Source organism: Bombus fervidus, chromosome 3 (genome assembly GCF_041682495.2).
Source record: "Bombus fervidus isolate BK054 chromosome 3, iyBomFerv1, whole genome shotgun sequence".
Classification (NCBI taxonomy): domain Eukaryota; kingdom Metazoa; phylum Arthropoda; class Insecta; order Hymenoptera; family Apidae; genus Bombus; species Bombus fervidus.
In genome coordinates, this window is record NC_091519.1 from 18,371,231 (window position 1) to 18,385,055 (window position 13,825).

Consider the following 13,825-nt stretch of genomic DNA (forward strand, 5'->3'; position numbering starts at 1 on the left):
TAAAATAGAGGCTGTAGCGAGTGATGTGGTTACAAAGCACAACGGCATTTATTATAAGCCTCCAGAAGATCGACGACGTGAATGTACGTTATATATATCAGCCGCAATATTGTCAGAAAGGAGCGAATGGGGTGAGTTGGAAATTACCAGAAATCGATAAGGAAGGGGTATCATGGTCTCTCAGTGGGTACTAAAAGCACGGCCGGGTAAATCGCTAAGTGCAAAACACGGTAAAGGTGGAGGGCCGAGAAGCTTCCGGTTGCTAGGTGAAAGAGCTCTGGCTTCGCCGGAGTTGGTTTCCGCAGCAGAAAAATCTGTTTTGATCCTTCGTCGTAAATATACGATGATATACGTGGTTCTATTCAAAATTTACCCGCAAACATTTGTTAGGCAAGATCTTAAACGAGATTTTAGGATCTAGACAATCTTAAACTCATTATGTCATAAGTACCCATGTTCGTGTAAAAAAAAAAAGTAGAAACATGTTTGCTTCGATTGTTACAAATATAAAATACGAGAAAATAGGAAGAATCAGATTTAATTATTTTTGTATCAGTTTCGAAACGTTTGCCGATTTCTATATCTGAAGGGTATCAGTAAATGCCAAAGGATGAGTTCGTGGATGTCGTTATGTTATCATAATGGCAACTGTAGGCTTCTCTACGAAAAAGAAGTCGCCAGCCAAAGCAACGGAAGACATTTTATCTGATCAGAATGGCATTCGGCAAAACGGCTAAGGTATCCACGATGAAAACCTGTCCAGAAGTTTCGATAATCACGCCAGACGATATTCTCCAGCGCGAGAACGCGCAACCGATTTACGCAGGTGAGACGGGTCAATTTCGCTGTCACGAGCCTCCAACTTTGCTACTCAATATTTATGGTATCGATTTACACACGCGATTCGATGAAATATCGTCCTTTCGGCGAAATATCACGCAACGATACGAAAAAGCACGATTAAACCAGAAGAGAAGACGCAACGATCGACTCTCCGGTCCATCCATCGATAACCACCGCGAATGTAGCTTTTCTCCAAGGTTGCTACTGCCACGAGAGAGTGAAATAAAGCAGGAAATGGAACAAGGAAATGGACTGGTTGACTTCGTTCGCCATGCGAACGAACATCGCGCAACTCGGCAATCGCCGTGATTTTCTCTCTTTTTTACGCATGGATGTTTACGAACGTTTGACTAAAGCAAATCGTTGAACGAGAATTTTGCACTCTGCCGTGCTGTAGCTCCAGCCAGCCTGTTGAAAACGTTTCATCGAGAGACAAGCAAACGCGATTGCAGCACGCTGCGATTCGGCCGACTCGAAACAGGGTCCAATTATCGGCGAGCGAGTTTGTAGGCGTGAAAAAGGTCGAGCGAAGTTAATTAGGACGGTATAATCATCGCCCTCAAGTTCATTATCCCGAGCAAGGGAGAAAAGTTGTAACCGTGAAGGGATATGGCCGTCCTTGGGACACGAATTCGTCCGCGACACGCTCAATGCCGCTTTCAAATTTTCGAAATTAAGGTCCGATGCCACTAACACTCTGGCGATATTCATTTGCAATTAGCAGTTTTAGGGGACACGCTCGCCGGATTGATTAAGTCGTGAAACGAGGAGTGGAAAATGTTGGTCGTGAATTAAAGACGGATATTCAGTTGATAATAAGTTTGCTAGAATTTTGGGACTCGTTTCTCGAGTTTGGAAACAACATCGTAGATCGCTTAGAGAGTCCGGAAATTTATACCAACGAGAGCGAAGTTGCAATTTAAAATACATCGGACGAGAATCAAACTTCATCTAGAAGATTAACGGTTATCGTGACTCTTAGTTTAATTCGCCCACGCGTGAAATTTATATTTTGCAAACAAATTCGATCATAAATGTTTCACGGACTTACGCGGAATTTTGCAGCTGCAATAATATATACAGCGATGTACAATGATACTCGTCAAGCTACCGCTGAAAAATTCTGCAAAAATTCAACCTATCGGTCGAAGGATTAGGATCACAAACGATCAAACCAACAACATCCCTCCAGTCTGCACATTTTCAGTTTATGTTTCAAACTCTCGCTTGATCTCCGTAAATTATGAAAAATAACAGGTATGGATTAAATCGGCTGATCGAACGAACCGCGCCGTGCTAATCGCCTAACGACGATAATCTATTCAGCCGGATCCAAGAAGATTACGCCATCGAGACACACGTTTCGCCGTAAGAAGCAATTAACGGAACGATTGATCGCGATTGTACTCGCGATAATCTGTTCTAGCGCAATTTGTTTAACGTCCTTGGGAATCGATTAAAATTTTCGAGCGTGTACCAGCCGAGAATGGAACAAATACTTTGATCCATCGATAGAAATACTTGCTGATAATTAAATCGCCGAAGCGTTGAAAACTCGTCTTATGGACGATGCTTTTCAATGCGTTCGATTAATCACGGTATTTACCGGATGAACGAGTATTTGAACAAACTTTGCTGTTACATAATAGAAAGCTAGCAAAGATAGGAGAAATGGTTCAAGGTACACCGAACGACTTTTCCATCGGTGGAGTTGGGTGAGGTTTTACAATTGTGTCCTGCAACTCGTGTTTATTCGGAAAACAAACCCGATCGAGAGAGCACAAAAGAGAAAGACGTAAAGATACAAGAGAAAAGTAAAATAGGTTCCATCCGTATTAAGATGTCTTTTTTTTACGTGAAAATGGTTCGAGTTTGGCGATTTCATGGGCCGCAGTGGTGTAGACCTAACTTTCGCCGGCGGCTTGTCTCAAGCCGATTTTCCAACTGGCTTACGTAAAACTTTGTAATCTCGTTTGCTCTGACGGACATCTGGATCGGCGCCCACGATTCCGAATAAGACACGTTTTTAATTCGAACATATGAGAAAGGTTAAAGATAACTTTCAAAACTTTTTATCACGAATATCGTTTTGTTTCTGTGGCGTATTATTACGTCAGAGAACTATGTCTATTATCAAATTCCATCCGCAAGTTGGGAAGTTGCACACAAAGGATAAAAGTAAATCTTCATGAGATTAAAACTCGGGTTACTCGATTATGGACGGAGGATCACTGTGCCCGGCCAATAAAACTTTCTCTCTGATGAAACGCATAGCCGGAGAGTTAATTTATTTCTAGAACAGCGACGTAAAAGCCAAAGTAATCCCGCGAAATCGGAATAAGAAACGGCGGATAACGAAAACCGTAAAACGAGACGACGCTTTTATCACGCGTGACGTCCTTTAACGCGTTGAATACCGCGTGAGCCATCGGTGACCCATGCTAAACTTCCCGTTTAGGTCGGACCTTTGTAGTTATTTCGTGTAAAACAAAACACGATCGTGAAACGCTACAAAATATAATCAGTCGATGTATAATACAATCGCAATACTATGGACGATCGATGACTAGCGTAGCCTGAACAGTGAAAATGGTCCTGCATTCAACGTATTGACGTCAGACCAATGTTAATCGAGTTTTACAACAGAGTAGATTTCCTCGTGGATACCTAAGAAACGGATATATTCTGAGAAAACGTGCGTCATAGATCCAGCGAATTTTTTTTATACTAAAGAAAACGAACACTTGTATTTCTAACGGAAATATAGAACGCGGAAATGAAGTAGAAATTACATTGGCGACGAGATGAATTACGATGGCCGCAAGACGTGGATAAATAGGAAGACGAAAGAGTTTGGCCGGTAATCGAAGTTTTTCCAAGCGATCTGTAGCTTTTGCTTCCGACGATCGAGGGTGGTTCTCGCGATGATTGGCGAGATTTCGTGTGGCAATATTTTATCACGTAATCGAATACTTGCTCGGTTCCCTTTTCACGAAGGATCGTCGAAAAGGGGATGAAAAAATGACCGACGAGGCTAGCCTTATTTTCGATACAATATTCGGACTCTTGTATCGCGATTCTTGGAATCGTTTTACCCGACCTTCCACGGATTGTTTCACCGGTTACGAAGCAACGAATTACAGTCCCCATCAAAAGTATTCGAACTCGTATATATTTTAAAAAGCGAATGTACGTAGTATTGCATACAACAAATAAAAATATATATTCTTACTATATTTCCTAATAGATAATTTACATTTACAAGCTGCTTATTCCAAAATAGATAGGAAGCATTCGTTCTAATTATTTGTTTATCAGTAATGTAAATAGTTTGGGAAAATTCACGTCTTATTAGCAAGAATCGGCCAGAATGTTCAGATACTTACGAGCAGTAAACGTGTGAAATAGAAATCGGGGTAGCGTGGAAACTATCGTTAAAACGTATTACTGTGGAAAGGATTAAGGGAAAGTAGAGTATATTTCAAGCACGCTGAAATCGAGTGTCAAGGGCAGGCCGTGAGAATATCCTTAGACAATGAATAAAGGCCAAACTACGAAGAAATCCGCCTCTTTCGAACGAGAATCGTACGGGAAACGACGGAAATTAGACGAAGGATCTTATCTCGTCAGAAGCTGCTTTAATCGTTCAAGTATCCAAAGGAAACGTGGGAGAATATCCGATGTTATTCGGTCGCGTGAAACCTTCCTATAAACGTAGAAACGTATCTCAGCTGTTAATAAATTTGATAACAAGATAAACCTTCAAAGGGCATAACTTTGCATCGAAAGTTTAGCATGTTCGTGATTTCGTGATTCATACATGAGCCAGGATAACCCCGCCTCCTGCTATTTAGATTCATTCGTCGGAATTTGATGAAAATTAATAACTTAATGGCGAATTAATTATTATGGAATTTGCGAGCTATGAAGTTCAATTATCTATGGGAAAAATAGTAATCAATTTAATCTAACAAAAATATTAATATTAGCAATGAAAAATTGGTAATGCTTACTTACAAGGTAATGCATTGCCTTGGGATGTGAATGCTGTTATATAGATGTAATATCTGCTTTGTACCTCACTGTGCACAAACAGCTTTCCGGAACTACTATCTCGAATAAGGAAATTTAGAAAAGACAGGCCGCGAAAGACAGCAGAATATTTTGCGCTTGCGGCTGTAATTCGTATTACTTTTCTGCGTGTGCAGTGATAATTTTTGTTATTCTATATTTCAACAACTATATTACACTTGGCATAAGCTCGGTATTTTCTTACTAAAATTCCTCTTGAGATTAAAGAGATTAAAGATATATTCCCTGATTGTATGTATTCAGTTATATAGAAACGTCAAATTAATCTACAACGCTTGGACAACCTTCTTCAACTTGTAACTTCCGTTTCGGTCCAGTTGGTTATCGTTATCGTGTCTCTAACACCGAAGTTTGCGAAGAGGAAATCGTAGGTACGCTCGATTCCTATTCACCCCATTGGTCCATTTCGATGGTTTTATCGTTTACATCGTTATTGTTCGTCTTCCCGGACGTTGGTTGCCTAGCGGGCGAGTTTTGTAGTTGAATCGATTCCGATGAAAACACGACCGACGTACCTACACACTATGTACAGATTGTATCCGGAGAAGTTTGACAATCTCGGAAGCCGCGAGCCATTCACACAAGTCGGTGCATCGAGCTTCGAGGTTTACGATCCCGCAGCGAGAGTAGTACTCGATAATGAAATATCGGACACGCGAACAAATGAATGCCAGAATTTCCAAGAAATCGTTCACGTCGAAACTGCCAGGAAATCGATGTCGAGCAAGTTCGCTGTTCGATCCAAGTTTCTAGCCGTAACGTGGTCGCATCCGCGCGTCTTCCTTAAAACTTGCCGCGAAATGAAAGCTATGGCCGTCGTCGGAACATCTCCCGGCAACTTTATCGAACTTTTATCTAGCTTTGATTAGATATCGACAAATTTTGCTTCTTTTTTTTTTTTTTTAACTAAAATCTTTAAAATATTGTAACGATATCGTTAACATCGCGAATTACAAAATAACTAGCGTTAAATACCAACCTACCGCGACATCATGCGCCACAATTACGATTATGTATTATAAATGTCAGTATCCTTGAAGAATCATTTCTTTTCTAAATATTTCATGCTATAGCTATTAGTCATCCGGAACCTTCCTCTTCCTCGGCAACTCTCCTCCAATGTGATCCTCCTTTTTACAAGCTTATATATGAAATATCTATCTTACAAAATGTCTCTGTAATCCATCAAATATCTATCTCTGAACCTCCGAAGAACATTGAAAAACGAAGCAGATGATGAATTAATTCTGTGATTTAATTTTTTCCCCCAAATTCCAAGAATAACACGACTCGGTCATATCGAACGATTTTTAATCTTCTTAAGTAGAATTGGCTTTGTGGGGCCAATTGCATTATCTTCTCTTTTTTTCTTTAATTAATATCTTCGATCTAAATTTACTTAATTTCACATCATCGAGGATTGGTAGGTTTTTACAGAACATCGTGCAATTATTCTCTTACGTATTTTCTTGAAAAATGGACAAGATGATTTTCAAATTGCCTTTCGCGTCTTTGACGCTGATAAATTAACGCGTTTTAGTGTTCGGAACAAACGCGTCGTGACAGCTACTTCGACTCGAAGCTCCGGGATCTTGTGAATTAGAGAACACGGGTCGTCTTGCAGCAAACGCCGCGTCAATCAAATATGGCACGCTTATCTGCCGCAACAATGCAACCTGTGACATCCGTTTGTAACGTTTGACTTGCAACATGATTCCACGGTTCCGTTATTGCGAGAAATTCGAGGAATCTCTCGAAGAGCTTATGAATTGAAATATAATTACATATTAAAAGCGATCGATTGTATTTTAGTGAAATTTTTCTATCCTTCTCGCGCTTAATTCCTTTGATAGCAAACAGGCGTTTTACGTCTCTATATCAATATCCACGCTAATTATACGATGACCTTTGATCGTGCTCTCGTTTGCTCACACGCTCCCCAGACTTACATTGGTTCGCGGTTAATGAATAATGCATGTCGCACAAATTGATCGAGCTTATCGCCGTTCCAAACCTGAATTCCTCCTCGAGAACTGGTTTTTCTGTGAAATCGAAAATGATTTCACAGAATAACGTTCACGAACGAATGACGCTCCACGAGTCTTTTAATTCATAACCATACGACGAAAAATGTAGACAAAAATGTTAAGGAGTTTTACTAGTACACCGAATTGGACAAATCGATGGTTTTTGGATTTTCTTACAGCGTAACATCTGGAAAATATGTCCGTGAAATTTTAAAATGTAATTCACAAAAATGCCAGAAAAATTTGTGACAAATGAATTTCATTTTGCGGAATAATGATTTTCACCTGTGGGATAAGTACGCATATTTTTTTCGCTTAAAAATATATATATATTTTTTTTTTCTTTAGTTTAATCGGAACGCGTGATATCTTAGATGGTATGGGATTTGGGAAATGCGTTTAGAAAAATCGGTGGTTTGATTCGGAATGTAGAGAAAAGGAAAAAGGTAAAAAAGATTGGTTTTTTTTCAAACGCTGCTTTGGGGGGATCCCTTAAGTTACAGGTAGAATTTTAATCATTCATTTCCATTTTATCGTTAAATAATTTAACGTGGCTAGATTCTCTCGCTATATCCTTAAAGATATACAGGCGAGTCCTCTGCACGAACTGGAGAATCGATAATCACGCAGAACGTTACGGAGGGTGAAAACACTGAGCAGAGTCGAAGACGGCAGGAATCTGGGGAAAAGAGCTGGATGAGAACCTACCTACTCGCGTGGTATTCTCGGCTGACCGAAACGATACGATTTCTACGCACGCCACCTCGAACTCCGTGGCAACCTCGTCAAGGTTGAAATCTCGAAATCTTCATCGAAGAATCCCGAGCAAAGAATACAAAATGCACATCGAAACGAGAATGGTTAAAACGGTGAAAGTGGATAAGTTTGTCGAATGCGAATTACCTTGAAGAAACACGTTTCGAGTGGGATGAGAAGTACGTACGTGTAGTACGACTCTGCGTAATATGCGTTGCGACTATATTTTTATATCGAATGAAATTATTCACGATACTAGGAAGTTTGGTTGTTTGACCTGGTATTGTTGTTTGGCAATTGCTTTTTCCGATCGCCATGTCGGATTGCCACTCGGTGATTTCGTGCAGGACGTTGCGTTTATTCTGACCAACTGAATTATTCGATACGATCGACCGTGATATCGTCGATAACGAATAAAACACAGAAAATGAAAGTAGGAAGTCGGAGAGAAAATATTTCTGATAAAAATTGTTTGAAACGAAAGGGTCTTTGTTTCTTAAGTGATCGTTGCAAAATTGGAAAATCTAATTTAAAAAATATCTACTGGTTTTTATTCATAAATCGTACTACTCCAACGGGGAAAAGGTAAAGCCGAGATAAATAAATATTATTCGTTAAAAAAACATGAAAGCAAGCGAATTTTAGATGACATACATCGCGGCTGAATAACTTCAGTTACGACAATTAAAAGTTTAATCGTGTATGCTTTATTTTGAGATATGCCACGCATAATTTGTCATTGTAATTTCTGTAACGTAATTTCTATAATGTGATTTCTGTAACGTGATTTCTGTAACACGCTGGTATTTCATTTTCCGCCGCGCGCTGATCGCTCAAGCGATTACGATCGTTGATTACGATTCGCATTTGATAAATTCATTATCCGATGAAAAATACATTCTCTTTGGTGAAAGAGAAAAAAATTGTTTGTCCATCCAACGAAAAAATAATTAAATGTACCGTAACCAATTAGACTTTGCGAATAACAGTTACAGTTCGTGTAATATTGGCGCAACTGGTAAACAGGTAGTTTGAAAAAGAGCTATTCGGTGAGAAAGTGAGCAGGAGATCGCGTGAAGGGACCAGGCGCCTCGACGCCTGCGTCGAATGGCTCAGTAGTCGGCGAGCCGTGCTGGACTTCGGACGTCGGGCATAACGCCGAGCTTTACCACTTGTTCGCGTCCCTGGCGAAAAAACCGCGCTTCGCAGACAAATAAAAACAACCAGCCTCGTAAAATTCCAACAACCACGTCGATCGCGAATCATAAACTGCGCCCGATCAATGATCGTTCTGAATATATCCTACAGAATCGCTCGAATGTTTCGTTAATCACTCGTTATCGAATCTTTCCAAAGTTCTACGTAGAATAAAAATTAGAAGCGACAACAGAAATGAATAAAGAACAACGATCAAATTAGGGTTCAAGATTCGTAACTTATTCGTGAAAGGCTTACGTTTCAAGGTTTTGCGGGGACGATGTTTCAAAGAGTTGAAAAGTTGTGAGACAATCTTTCGACAAAGTGATCGATACATAAGAAGGATGATCGAGAACCGATGTAATAAAGATCGCGGTACTCGATAGATGGTTTGTTTACAGTGTAGCGTCAGTGATCTAGCAACTAGTGGCGCGGTGTAAACAGTGCTCGTAAGTAAAATAAACCGACGTAAGATTGGTCTTGTTCGTGAGAAGTCAAAATCCAAAATCGGAATTCCCACCTCGTAATAGAAATCTGCTGTTGAGAGAAATTTTGCAAGTACTAGAAGTAGTCGAAAGATATATTTGGACGTGCATTGTCCGCGCTCGCAACGGTATAGCCGAAAGGACAGGTAATTTCCCATGTAATTCCCGCGGCGTTTTCATTATTCGCCGCGTTGTTCAAGCCCGCTTTCGCTTGTCTAACTTGTTAACGGATTATTCCGTTTTGTAAATGATATCGCGATAATAGAACGTGAATCCTCGGTTAGGCGAGCCATTCGATTGATTTACTATAACAAAAGAAGGAGAAAAGAATAGGAGCTAATTTAATCACGTTGTAAGGAAAATTTTCAATAAAAATTGAACGATTTAGACGAAGAGCAAGCTTTTGATGATTCGAAGATCGGTATAAACTACCAATGATCGGTACAGTAGGACTTTATTTATCTGAACTCCATTTTTCCGAACGAAAGTTTAATTCGCGTCCGATTAAATGGCTTCCTACTATTTAAGCCTGTTTAACTGAACCTGAACTCCTATTACATGAACGAATACATACGCTTTTAAATTATTGTAAATACACAAAATATACTTGAAATGAAACTCTGTAATTTAATTTAGTCCTCCAATCTTATCCCAGGCAACCGTGTACTTCCTAGATGTTGAATAATTCCTACATTGTCGAACATAAACATCGGTATACTCTTTAAGATGGAGTAACTTTTTTAAAGCGGCTTGATCTTTTTTTTTGTTTTTTTTAGAAGTTAGAAGAGATTAATTTAGCAGTTGGTCGGAAGCACGGAGAAAATAACGAAGATTACTTTTTATAACTTTTTTTATCTGACCCGTAAAATTTAAACAATACGTCGTGTAGATTTATGTCACATGCTTAGTGATTTTTATCAAAATCAGTTGGTACAGAAACGAACGACAGGTATCGAAAGATTTAGATTTATTATAGTCATAGAGCCATAAACCGAAAGTCTAGTAAAAAACTGCGATTTTGACCACTTTAAACCGTTTGCAGCAACTCACAACAACTCACAACAACGTTGATTGAATTCGATCAAATTTTCAGCGTGTGTATGACTGACATAGATCCACAAGACGAATTTTTTGAATTTTCATTGCAAGCTCAAATGAAAAGGTTGTTAAGGGTTGGTTGACTTTCAGATCTCTTTCGCGATTCTGATCAATTTTTTTTTTTTTTAATTATTTATGTATATCATCCAACAAACTAAGCCTTCTAATCCTTCACAATCAGATCGTTTGGTCCAATTTTACAAAAGTTATTCCATTTTAAAGGGTACGATAATATTTATTTTCGGTACAGTATATAATCGAAAGTGCGTGAAAATTTGTCTTATGGAGACAGGCGAATGAAAGTTATTGTTGCGCGTGTCTGCTGAATTGCTTCTTTCGGTTTAAACCTGACAGAGCAGCTGTAGAAAGAGGTGAAGAACAGGCAATGGAATTCTTCCATCACGACATTGCAAATATAATAAAAATATCAACTTCTTGATCAAATTACACCAGGTGTCCAAATACTACGCTAGTGCGAAACTCAGTGAACTCCTATTATACGAATTCCAGTTATACAAACTGTTTGTCTCCCAATGAGTTCAGATAAATTGAGTTATGCCGTACACTGTTTGTATTCGTTCCCTGGTCAATAAATATGTCGCGTATAGTTGTAGCTCGACGAAGCAAACCGCGCAAGGAAAACGTGAAAGCGATTTTTCGTATGCAAAGTGCACTCTGGTATCGATAATCCTGACTCATGACGTCGTTCGATGTATCAGGAAGCATCTCATTGTTCTTGCGCAAACACACTCATGAAAGATGTATGAGCAAACAGGATACCATGGCTTATGGAATTTTAAGATGGCCCAAAAACCGAGTAGACGAAGTCTGCTCTGCTTTAGAAATTTATTTGTCTGGTAGCTCGCCGTCATAGAAACGAATAATTCACCGAGTCAACTATAAGAGAGACACGATGGTCTCTGCTGCCTGAATTCGATACACCGTTAGTCTCGCGACGCGTGTCTTCGAATTAATTCGCGATTAATTACGCTTTCTAATCTCTGGAGATCAGGGAAATTCTCCCGAGAGTTCACCTTACACTAAACATCCTAAAGTCAACAAGATCATCGACAGTTTAGCTAGAGAAGCACGTGGACGCACCGAAGATTAAATAAGAGATCTAATCGTCCAGCTAATATCTAACTGCGTAGAATTTCATCCGTTTATCGCTATATAACGCTGATGTCTGTCTTTGTTAAGTTAGTCAGAAAGTTTCGTCATCAGATTTATATATTCGCAATTTTATTCAGGGATTTCCATAAATCATAAGTATTAGTTGAAATGTACGTATATTTGAACCATAAAAAGAATAACCTTTTCGAAGCATAATAAGAGAGAAAATATAAAATGATGCTAGATGGACAAAAATATATTTTGTAATAATGAAAGGCTATAAAAAAAGTGGTGTAATATTACTTGAAAAATTATCTACTGTTGAAAACTTGATCGATGAATTATTCGACACGTTACAAAATGCATCGTTAGATATTTCGTATTTCGTACAAGTGTTACACGATAAAATTTATAGCAATGGCAACTTTCACAGTCGCTCGGTAGTTTGTTTAAATCTTTATAAAACTTTCATACGGGAAAAATAGTCGATACACCGAATCTAAAACTGTATAAACCACTACAGATAAAGAATAATTTTGTAATAAAAATGAAACACTCGGTAGATAGTTTAAATGGATTATCAGATAAATAAATATCGAGAATTGAATTAAAAACTAATTAATAGAAATTGTATTTAAATTTATTTCTTTCTTTTCAAAGACAAAAACAAAAGGACAGAAAATTTTTCGACCCAATTCTATACTGTATCGGTCGTTAAACATCGAGAGGACGTTTTTTAACTAATAGCGAGCTCGAGGGTCGTACGCTTGACTTATTAACGGGTTTGATCATCAGCCTAAATCGTTTTAATCCCTTGGAAAAATAGCGCGACTGTCGGCTGCCACGATCCAGCGTAATGCAACGGAATTACGAAATCTCTCGCGTAAGGATTATACGTTGAAAATTTCGTAGGCGTTCTCGCGCGCGGCAACTCATTCTATTCGCGAGGAATTGATTAAGCCAACTTCCGTCGTAAATTCAACGCGTTTTAGGGACCTTCGTGAACATTCGACCGTTGTCGTCAACTGGTTGATGTGTTATCGTCGATTCAACTTTGCGTAACGAGAACATCTACGTAAATTGCAAGGATCGGCCTGAGGTAACTAACGAGAAAGTTCTAGCCGTCAGAGTTGACGACTCATCAGCCACGATATTGAATGCAAACGAAATGTAGTATAAATTCAAGCTACGTGTTAGACAGATCTGGATTAGAGACCTACATTCGGTATTCCTATTTAGAATTTGAACCAGAGAGCAAGTTTGTTCTGTTCGTAATGGTGGTTTATCCGTATTCCGACAGGAGGACAAAGTTTCTTTAAAGTAAAAAATGTATAGTTAATGGAAGAGGTATAATGAAATTGTAAATGAAGCTTTTGAGGTACATCGAGAAATATGTGCACATTTAATTTTTCTTTAACCGCAAGCATGATTTCGAAAGATATAACAAAGATACTTGCGAACAAATAATCCTGGGTGATATCGTTTCATGAATAGCTCATAATATTCAATGGTTACATAGATATGTTACTTTTCTGAAAAAAAAAAAAAAAATACAAGAGAATTATGTCTTTTTGATCTAATTCATTTTGATTCACACATTCAGAATTGTACGTATCTTATACGGTACCCTGAATCTCAGAAAAGTAGATAAAAAGATCGTCTGTGAATTGAAATATCATAATATATGTGCGTTGTATGGAAAATATCAAATTGCGTAGTAGTTATTCTTTGAATCCATTATCCAGATTGTTAGATCTACGTGAAATTTTCTTAACTACGCGATACTTGAAGAACGATCCTGTTGCGCGAACAATATTTTCGCAACTAATCTATCAGCGAGTGCTTTTCGTCTTCCACTCACCAGGATGCTTAGATAAAAGAATTTTATGAAACGTTTCTCCTCGAGAGGTAGAGGTTCGTTCTTCTCGGAGCGGGAAAAACAACACGGCAACTTTTTCGCTGGAATCGAACAGCGAAAGGTACAAACGGAAAAAGGAGCGAAAGAGGACGAGGTATTTTAACGAGCATCTAATAATCGATAGTTCTCCATACAAACTCGATTAAATTGTACCTACATATCGGAGACCTTGGCCGTTTATCACGGTGACTATGTTTTGCCTTACATAATGCATCGATTGTGACAATTAGGATCGTCGAAAAATCTGTTACCTCATAATTATGGTTTAATTACTCGACTGAGCCTCTGAGAGACAC

At 38.7% G+C, this 13,825-nt stretch overlaps 2 protein-coding genes across 7 annotated transcripts in view; one reads left to right on the forward strand and one right to left on the reverse strand.

The window, feature by feature from the left end:
- LOC139998402 (phosrestin-2) overlaps nt 1–13,825 on the forward strand; it is a 174,983-nt gene that overhangs the window by 119,811 nt on the left and 41,347 nt on the right. Inside the window, exon 1 of one of the 5 annotated variants that reach the window (XM_072022888.1) lies at nt 8,803–9,546. The exons of 2 other annotated variants lie outside the window; for them this stretch is intronic. The gene's annotated coding sequence lies outside the window, so the exon portion shown is untranslated. Of the gene's footprint in view, nt 1–8,802; nt 9,547–13,825 lie in introns of those variants that run through there. 2 more of the 5 variants (XM_072022890.1, XM_072022892.1) reach the window with 2 other exon arrangements.
- Nucleotides 1–13,825, reverse strand: part of LOC139998413 (14 kDa phosphohistidine phosphatase) — a 61,195-nt gene that overhangs the window by 5,384 nt on the left and 41,986 nt on the right. The window lies entirely within an intron of this gene.